Raw genomic sequence first — 8,184 nt, 5'->3', positions numbered from 1 at the left:
GAAAACCATCAGAGGCAGAATTTAGGTGAGGTATTTGCACCACTTTGAAAATTAAACTCTAAAACTAAAATCTTATAACCTTTCCCAGACATTATTACTGGTGTTTCTAGCAAAAAAAATAAGAAGCCACCTCAAAGTTGCAAGTTATAAGTAATAATTTCTCACCACAGTTGGCATTTTACAGCATGTCATACACAGAAAAACAATGATGCAGTCACTGACAAAGAAGAAAAGGTATGTGATCAAAAGTTCATCTTAGGAAATGTGGGAGGGGGTGAGGGAAAGAACTGGCAGAGCAAAACTGAGAAAAACTCACTTGATAAGTGGTTGAGATTAAAACAATTTAATAAATGAAGGGAAGGCCGAAAAGAACTGCAGTGATACCATAGCAATCAGTCAGCTCCTCTCAGAAGCAGACCAGTGCCCAGTCAGTCTCTGGACAGCATCCAGACTTGGAAAGTCTGCCCCAGCACTTTCAATAATGCATATGATGCCATATGGCATGGAACAACCCTTTGGTCAGCTCAGGACTGCTGTTCTGATTGTGTCCACTCCCAGCCTCCTCATTGTGGGGGGCAGAGTGAAAGACAGAGCAAGTCTTGACTCTGTGCGATCCTATTGCAACATCAGTGTGTGAACACCAGCATTTTAGTCACAAATCAAAACCACAGGAGCACAGAGACTGCTATAAAGAAAGCTAACTCTATCCCCACCAGACTAAGCCCAGTGAGTAAAAGCATTATGGATTGAAACTTAATTTTAGTCTTTGTCCCAGCCTGTCAGGGAGTTATTTGTTATGGGCCATGATCCTACTGCCTTTTGAGTAAATGCAAGTAGACCCTAGTTCACTGTATTGTATTTTGGAAAATCTAGGTACAATATTCAAGCCATAGATGGTCAAATGCCTTTGAATCTGAATAAAGTATGAAAGTTAATTAAACTGAAAGGGTGGGATTTATGGAACATGGCTGATGTGGTCTTCATGCTTCTCTAAAGTCTAGATTCAAATCCAAGGATCTGAAACATTTTTTGTCAAGATAATGCTTCATTTTGGCAATTCTATTCAAAGCTGGAATGATTTTTTTATCCTCCAGTGCACCTAAACCTCTGCAATATTGGTCAATATTGAAACAATAATATATGAGATTGTCACATAGCCATTCACTAGAGTATTTGTACAAATGAAAATATAAACTATACCAATCCCAAAGTACCATCACTTACTATACTTCCTTGGACTGAAAAGATTCAGGTGAAAAAAATAATCCAATCAGACCCCTACCACTATTTAATTTTACATGCATTTTCCTTTCACCAAAGTTTCATCTATCATACGTAACAAGACTCTTTAAAGTGGATGGTTTTTGCCTATACTTGAAATATGCTATTTTTTTTTTCTCTGTGCATGTAGACTTCGTTCATGGTCATCATTTATTGCCAGTTTCAGTTGTCCAAACAGTAGTGCCTGAGTCATCCTCATCCAGTTTTTTATCTCCTTTCCTTCCAGAAATTCCATTTTCTGAAGACTCTGAAGAGCCTGGTCAGGAATGAATAATTAGATGTTATTTTAATTTTATTAAATAAAAAAGTCTGTGGTTTTTGCCTTCTAACCTGTGTCAGCTGCACTGCTTGAATTAAATTTACACCCTCAAATGGATAAAAGATTAAAAAAAACTCACTGCAGTTTGAAAAACTTCGTGTCACAGCAAGAAAATTGAAGTTGTAGTGTTTTCGTTTCTTTAAATGATTCAGAGAGGAGCAAAAATTGCAGGTAAACATTCTTGTTGGTGTAATGTCACTGGAGATAATTTGTTTTGCAAGGTTATGTCCTTCTGTGGCATTCTACCCAACCACCTCCTCCACCACTTTTCCTAGAGGTAATTAAAAGCAATATATCCTTTCACAGCCCATACACACATTCTAAACTCAAGCCAACACAAACCAAGGTAAGTTAATATTTAATACATATTCCATTCAAAACATCAAACACCATAAATGCTGGTGGCAGAAAGAGCGTAAGTTTGCACCTAATCCTCAGTAAGAAGTTTAAAAAATGATAACATAATTTTGGTTTGTGGAGAAAAATCTCTCTGAATATGTTAGATTTGTCATTGCTGGAAACATGAGCAGCATAACTCCTGCATAGGCTCTATAACTGTGGTAAGCAGCACCAAACTGGGAAACAATTTTACCTAATGGAAATGTAAACAAAAAATAACTAATTGATCCAAGGGGTTCCCATGTCATTAAATATCAAGTCAAGTTTGCATGCAACAAACATCTTCCCAAAACTCACAATAAGACTGGATGCACAGCAGAAATGCCTGTCTCAGTGCTAGGTACATATGTAGTCAGCTGGGTTTTTTGTCACAACAGATGCATTGGATTACTCATTTTCAATATTTATCACCAAAATAGATCAGAATTAACTGAAGAATATAGTTGGTTTCATTTACACTTAGATATTGACATAATCAGTCTCTCAAAATTACTAAGACTGATGTACACAGGCAAATAGAAGTAACTATTTTTGCACAGTCATCTACCATATTTTTATATTATTAAAATTCATAACAGAATTGAACATCACACTCTTTGCAGGATGCTTTTACATTTTATGTATGCAGCTATAATCATTGGCAATGTCAGCTGGCACTTGTCAGAAAAGCCATGCTCTTAGTAATAGCATTTCTGTCTTTTGGGAAGCTTTCAGAATTTTGTTTTCTTAGTTGAAGGGATATTTTTAGAACAGAAGATTAAAAGGAGCATAAAAATCTGAACCATAGGTATAGTACAGCTTATACAATTCATAGGTACTATCATATTTTCCTTTTCCAGGAATTGCCAATTAGAAGAAACAGTCATCTCCTGTGAAACTTACTGGTCATCTTCATTACATTCTTCAAACAGGTAATGATCTTTTTTATAAGATTAGGACCTGTATTTACTCATATATGCTGTTACCCTAGGTAGAAACAGCCATGCAAAAGAAATGCTGATGGCATTCCTTATAGCAGGATAATGAAAGTCAGACATTATTTGAAAATATTAGGGCACACTAGCTCTTTTAGTTTAAATGAGAATTGCATAATGGCTGTCACTATAAATGCTGCTGTGATCTGGATAAACATTAACTAAATCATACAGTGCTATGTATGGCTCCAGATTTGTTCCAGCCTTTATCACAAAAAGTACTCTCATTTGTGCCTGCATGCTCTACTCATGACCAAGATCAGCTTTGCAAAATAGAATGTAAATAAAGGTAGGGCTAGAAATATGAGATTTACTAGAAAATTAAGTGAAAAAAACTGGTGATATATATGGGAGAATTATATATCTAATGATGTGCTCTTCCTTTTCCCGTCCCTAGGTTCATCCTGGAGACAGGGATTCTTTGTGGTGTGCTACCAGGAGCAGTACCAACCCAGCTCCAGGTAAAGCAGACTGGCTCCAGGGCAGCACCACTCCCACTTAGAAAGTCCTGATGATCTGTGGTGTCTCCCACCCATCTTGGATCTCAGACTAGGCTCACCCCAAACTGGCATCCCTGTACTCACAAAGATGAGAATCCAAGGGAAGCAGAAAGACTGGAGCACTTATCTCTAGGTGTAGGATGTTCCTTCTGTGGGAGGGCAGTATCCCTTGTGATTAATCCATGACAGAGTGGAAGTCACACAATGCAGTGGGAGTCACAGACTTTTGCAGAGGCAGGACACAGCCCTTCTGAAACGTGGTTTCTCCTTGGCTCCTGTCAGCCCTCCAGCTCAGAAAGAACAAGGATGCCTTAGCTGTCAAGGTGGTAGGTTCTTTCTGCTATAAAAGAACATGTTTTATGCCTAGGTCCTTCTGAACTGGAACTTAAAACATTTTGAAAGCTTGAATTACATCTCAGAAGATATTTCTTCATTCAAGCAGGTCACGAAAGGAAGCAGGAAAAAAGTACTTGGAAGAATTATTTTTTAGATGCCTGAATAGATGAAAGAGCTACATCCCAAGCAGACAACAGGATACATTAGATGCTTTTCCCTTCTTGGGTCACATGCTGGCACAACACAGCACACATCATCTTGAGAAGCGATGAAATTTCTAATAAAACCTCTCTCTTTGTACTTCTTGTTCTCTCCACATTTTCTGAAGGTTAATTGCCCTTTAATTTTTTTCAGTCTGGCTCACTGTTTGATTTCTCACTTCTCTCAGAGCTAGTTAGAGATTATATAGGAACATTTCCAGCATGTCCACAACCTCCTGTTGCTTCTCAATTGCATTGTTTTTTCCTAATGACATTTACCTATACAGAAACTGATATAGTATTGACTTTAAAGGCATTTTCCCCACTCTTTCTTCCTAGGATGAAAAGCTCAACTTTTAAGGAAGCTTGTTGACTAGACTAACCTTGAAGGTAGAAAGTCCTTCTTACTGCACATTTCTACCTTTTTTACTTGTCCCTAGCTGTCTCTCTCCACCTTGACCCCAACATTAAATCAAAATGACTGAATGTGTAATGCAATTCTTCAGATCACTGACACGTTTTGTATTTGCCATACAAGCATGACATTCAGTCATGACACTGGTGTTGGACTGGGATGATTTTAGAAAAGATGTTTGGAAACTTTGACCTATAGACTATAAAACTGCAAAACATTGGCACTGGTTTGGTTTGCTTTCCATTGTAAAGCCCTTGTGGTATCTTAGATGCTGTTAAAATTATAGCACATCGTCTCCTGGCTCTCTTCTGCTCTTAGGCCAGAGCATTTACTTTTTATATAAATAAAAATAAAATATAAATATAGATATATTTCATCATTGCTTAAACTTTGGAATTTTGTATACTGCACAGTTTATAGAAAAACATGAAATATTTCCATTATATTTGACATCTTCTGTGTCTGCCCATATCCAGACACCAGCTATTCCAATTTAGTCAAAAAAAAAAAAAACCTAAAGAATTTAAAAAATATAAAAATTTCTTACTTCTCTTTCCCTTAAAAAATGAATGTGAGCTGTATTTCAATGTGTGTGAGAGAACAAAGATTGACTGTCCCCTCAAGGCATTTGGTAAGATAAGAAATAACCTTAAGGCAATATTGTGACTTTTGCAACTATTGCTGTTTTGGAGATGTAGGGTAACGAAGTCCATTCCTCCAGTTTTAGCTGCCAGAGGCAATCTGCCCACAGAGGATAGAGCTTATGTTTCACATTTTTTGTCTTTCACGGATAATACTAGCAGTAAGAATTATTTGACACATTAAAGGAAATCTCATACAAATCTCAATAGCCTCATAATTTGAAACTTTTTTTTAATAGGCAAGAAATATTAATTTAAACACTTACATTTTGAGACATAAGGCTGTTTTCAAATTTGTTACAGAAAGAAGGATGCAGTGTGTTCCAATTCCACCACACCAACTGGGTTATGGGGAAAATGAGGTGGACTCAGTAGTACCATGAGCTCTTCAGATGTAAAATTGCCATTAAAAAAAAGGGAAAGCCTTACCAAGTAGCTAACCTTTGGGAAAAGTATAAAAAATTACTGTCTTACTAGCGAAATATTTTAAGGTTAGTTCCCACAGCACTCTCAAAGAAGGTCCTGCTGTAAGGCAATTATGAGCCTGGAACATGACCAAGTCCTACACTGCATAGAGTGTACATGAAAATTAAAATAGCTGGGATAAAATTTTGGGTTAATCTTACTATATTCATCTCAAAGAAGAAGAGTTAAATATGAAATATAAAAACACATTGGGACTGAAATAAAAATCTATAACTAGTTCTTATTCTGCTAGAAAATGAATTCCAATATGTTAGCATTTTCAGCTAAACCCAAAATCATGAGGGAATTCACTGACAAGAATTATTCTCAGGGTTGAAAACGTGGAGTAAGATTGCACCTAGAACACAACATAAACCATTACAGGCTCCCTGGGCATACTGTGTATTTCTGACACTATGAGACATATTGAAAGTGAGGTGGCATTGAATTCCTTCTCTGCATCGTTGTGACCCCTCTGTAGGGGGAAGCTGGCCCAATGTTTTCAGAGAACGTGTAACAAAAGAGCATAACTCTCTCTACAGGGCTAATTAGTCACTTGCCACTAGTTTCCTGCTTGAGAATCACAACACTGGATAGTTTGGGTGTAGCCTGCTAATTACTTTTCTCTTTTACTCATTCTTCCAAGTCTTAAAATAAACCCAAATGAGATTAAGTGGGTCAATAAATTTCCAAATATTCACTGAAGCAGGAAATGTAATGTCATGGTATCCTGATTGCTCTAGAGACTTCTAAAAATCAGTGGATGCTGTGCATACCTGTTGAGACTCTAAGACACAAAGACAAGAGGGATTTGCTTGCATCCCACTCCTCCGGATATGTTCCTTATTTTTTATTGCTGGTGTATAAATGCGACAACAGCATGAATTATTTCTGCAGACACAGATAACCACTAGAAATTATATTCCAATAGATTCATATAGTATTGCAGACAAGGCACAAAGTTCTAGTATTAGTTATGTCACAGCTTAATGAATTTGACATACAGCAAACATCCTTTCAGGAACACAAAAAAAAAAATACTGGCTACCTATTTTGTCATGATGAGAAGACCAGCTGTGCTGCACTCTAAATTACTGGAAGCCCTTGATTAGGCAATGATGATTTCAAATTTAAGGATAATCTGGACAAGAACAGTGGTTCAAATTTGATTTAAGCTGTTGTATGCTGGCTAAGTTTAGCTACTAAATAAGGAAAATAATAAGCTTATCTTACACTAAAATAGAATTTCAGCATAAAGACTGTTCAGTTAGAGTCTCATGAGAGGCATGATCAAGAAGTTTGAGCCTTTGTACTCTTTCCAAAGCCACCTAAATTTACATCATAGTTGTGTGCATATTTGTCCATATCTATACATGATGCAGACATTTGTGTGACAGGTTGTCAGTCTGGAATAAATTGACTCACATATTCCCAATATAGTACTTTGCAACCCAGGACCACTAGGAATTAAAGAACAGAAGTCCGTGCATATGGAATTTCTGAATACCTGCAGCGATAAGAGACTGCATTTCTGCAAGGAGTCTGTCTGTTGCCCCATCTAATGCATTTCCAGGATTTAAACTGCAGTTCCTGCTTCAGCAGCCCTCAACAAGTTACAAGAGCAAGTACACCCACTGCTGATTTTATTCTACTGTTTTTATATCATCCATCTTTTAGTCATCTTTTTCAACTGGAATTATTTCTACAGGTATCTCAAGAGTCCCCTTCCCCTTCCCCTTCCCTTCCCCTCCCTTCCCTTCCCTTCCCTTCCCTTCCCTTCCCTTCCCTTCCCTTCCCTTCCCTTCCCTTCCCTTCCCTTCCCTTCCCTTCCCTTCCCTTCCCTTCCCTTCCCTTCCCTTCCCTTCCCTTCCCTTCCCTTCCCTTCCCTTCCCTTCCCTTCCCTTCCCTTCCCTTCCCTTCCCTTCCCTTCCCTTCCCTTCCCTTCCCTTCCCTTCCCTTCCCTTCCCTTCCCTTCCCTTCCCTTCCCTCCACATTGATTTTCTCAATTTCACATAAATATAATGCAAAGCATTTTGCTGAACTTAAGATACAATATAATAATATCTTAGTTCATGCTATCAAAAAAGAAAGTCAAAACCATAATTGGATAAAAATCCTCACACTGTCAGAATTTTGAAATTTGGGGCACTATTTTTTGTCTGTTTGGTAATGTAAAGTGCTGCTTTCTCTTCACAGTGGTAAATTTAAAATTATCTCATTTGCTACTGCCTGTTTGAACTTTTCCTTTCTCACCTTTCATGTCAATCAGGGAATGTAGAAAGGGAAATAACTTCTTGGTGATTTGACACACATAGCTTTAATCATCTGTCAGCTCCTCTAAATCAGCAGAAGGAACAGTCAAAGACAGTTCAAAAGCTATAACCAAAGTGTCTAAAGCTAGCCAGGTTTCTCTGATTGCTTGATTAAATTAAAAAAAAAATTAAAAGTGAAAGTAAAGTACACTGGGTATCCAAAAATGAAATACGTAAGGGATCGTTATAATGATCCTAGATGTAAAAGACTATCTCTAACCTAATGGTTAATTAGACTTTGGAGAACATATTGTGTGCAGAAATCTGTTTAAATGGAGACTATAACAAATTACTTCCTGTACCTAGGATTTTTGAAGGTAGATACCATCAGTCCTATAAGCT

At 37.4% G+C, this 8,184-nt stretch overlaps 1 long non-coding RNA gene across 1 annotated transcript; it reads left to right on the top strand.

The window, feature by feature from the left end:
- The first annotated feature begins 1,423 nt into the window (after positions 1-1,423).
- LOC116808228 (uncharacterized) lies at positions 1,424-4,793 on the top strand. The gene is made up of 2 exons (XR_004367723.3): positions 1,424-2,910; positions 3,371-4,793. It is a non-coding gene; the product is annotated as an uncharacterized lncRNA (long non-coding RNA).
- The last annotated feature ends 3,391 nt before the right edge of the window (positions 4,794-8,184 follow it).

The sequence above is a fragment of the Taeniopygia guttata genome, chromosome 4, assembly GCF_048771995.1.
Source record: "Taeniopygia guttata chromosome 4, bTaeGut7.mat, whole genome shotgun sequence".
NCBI lineage: Eukaryota > Metazoa > Chordata > Aves > Passeriformes > Estrildidae > Taeniopygia > Taeniopygia guttata.
The sequence above is the reverse complement of the archived record's forward strand: the minus strand, read 5'-3'. Positions and strand labels throughout refer to the sequence as shown.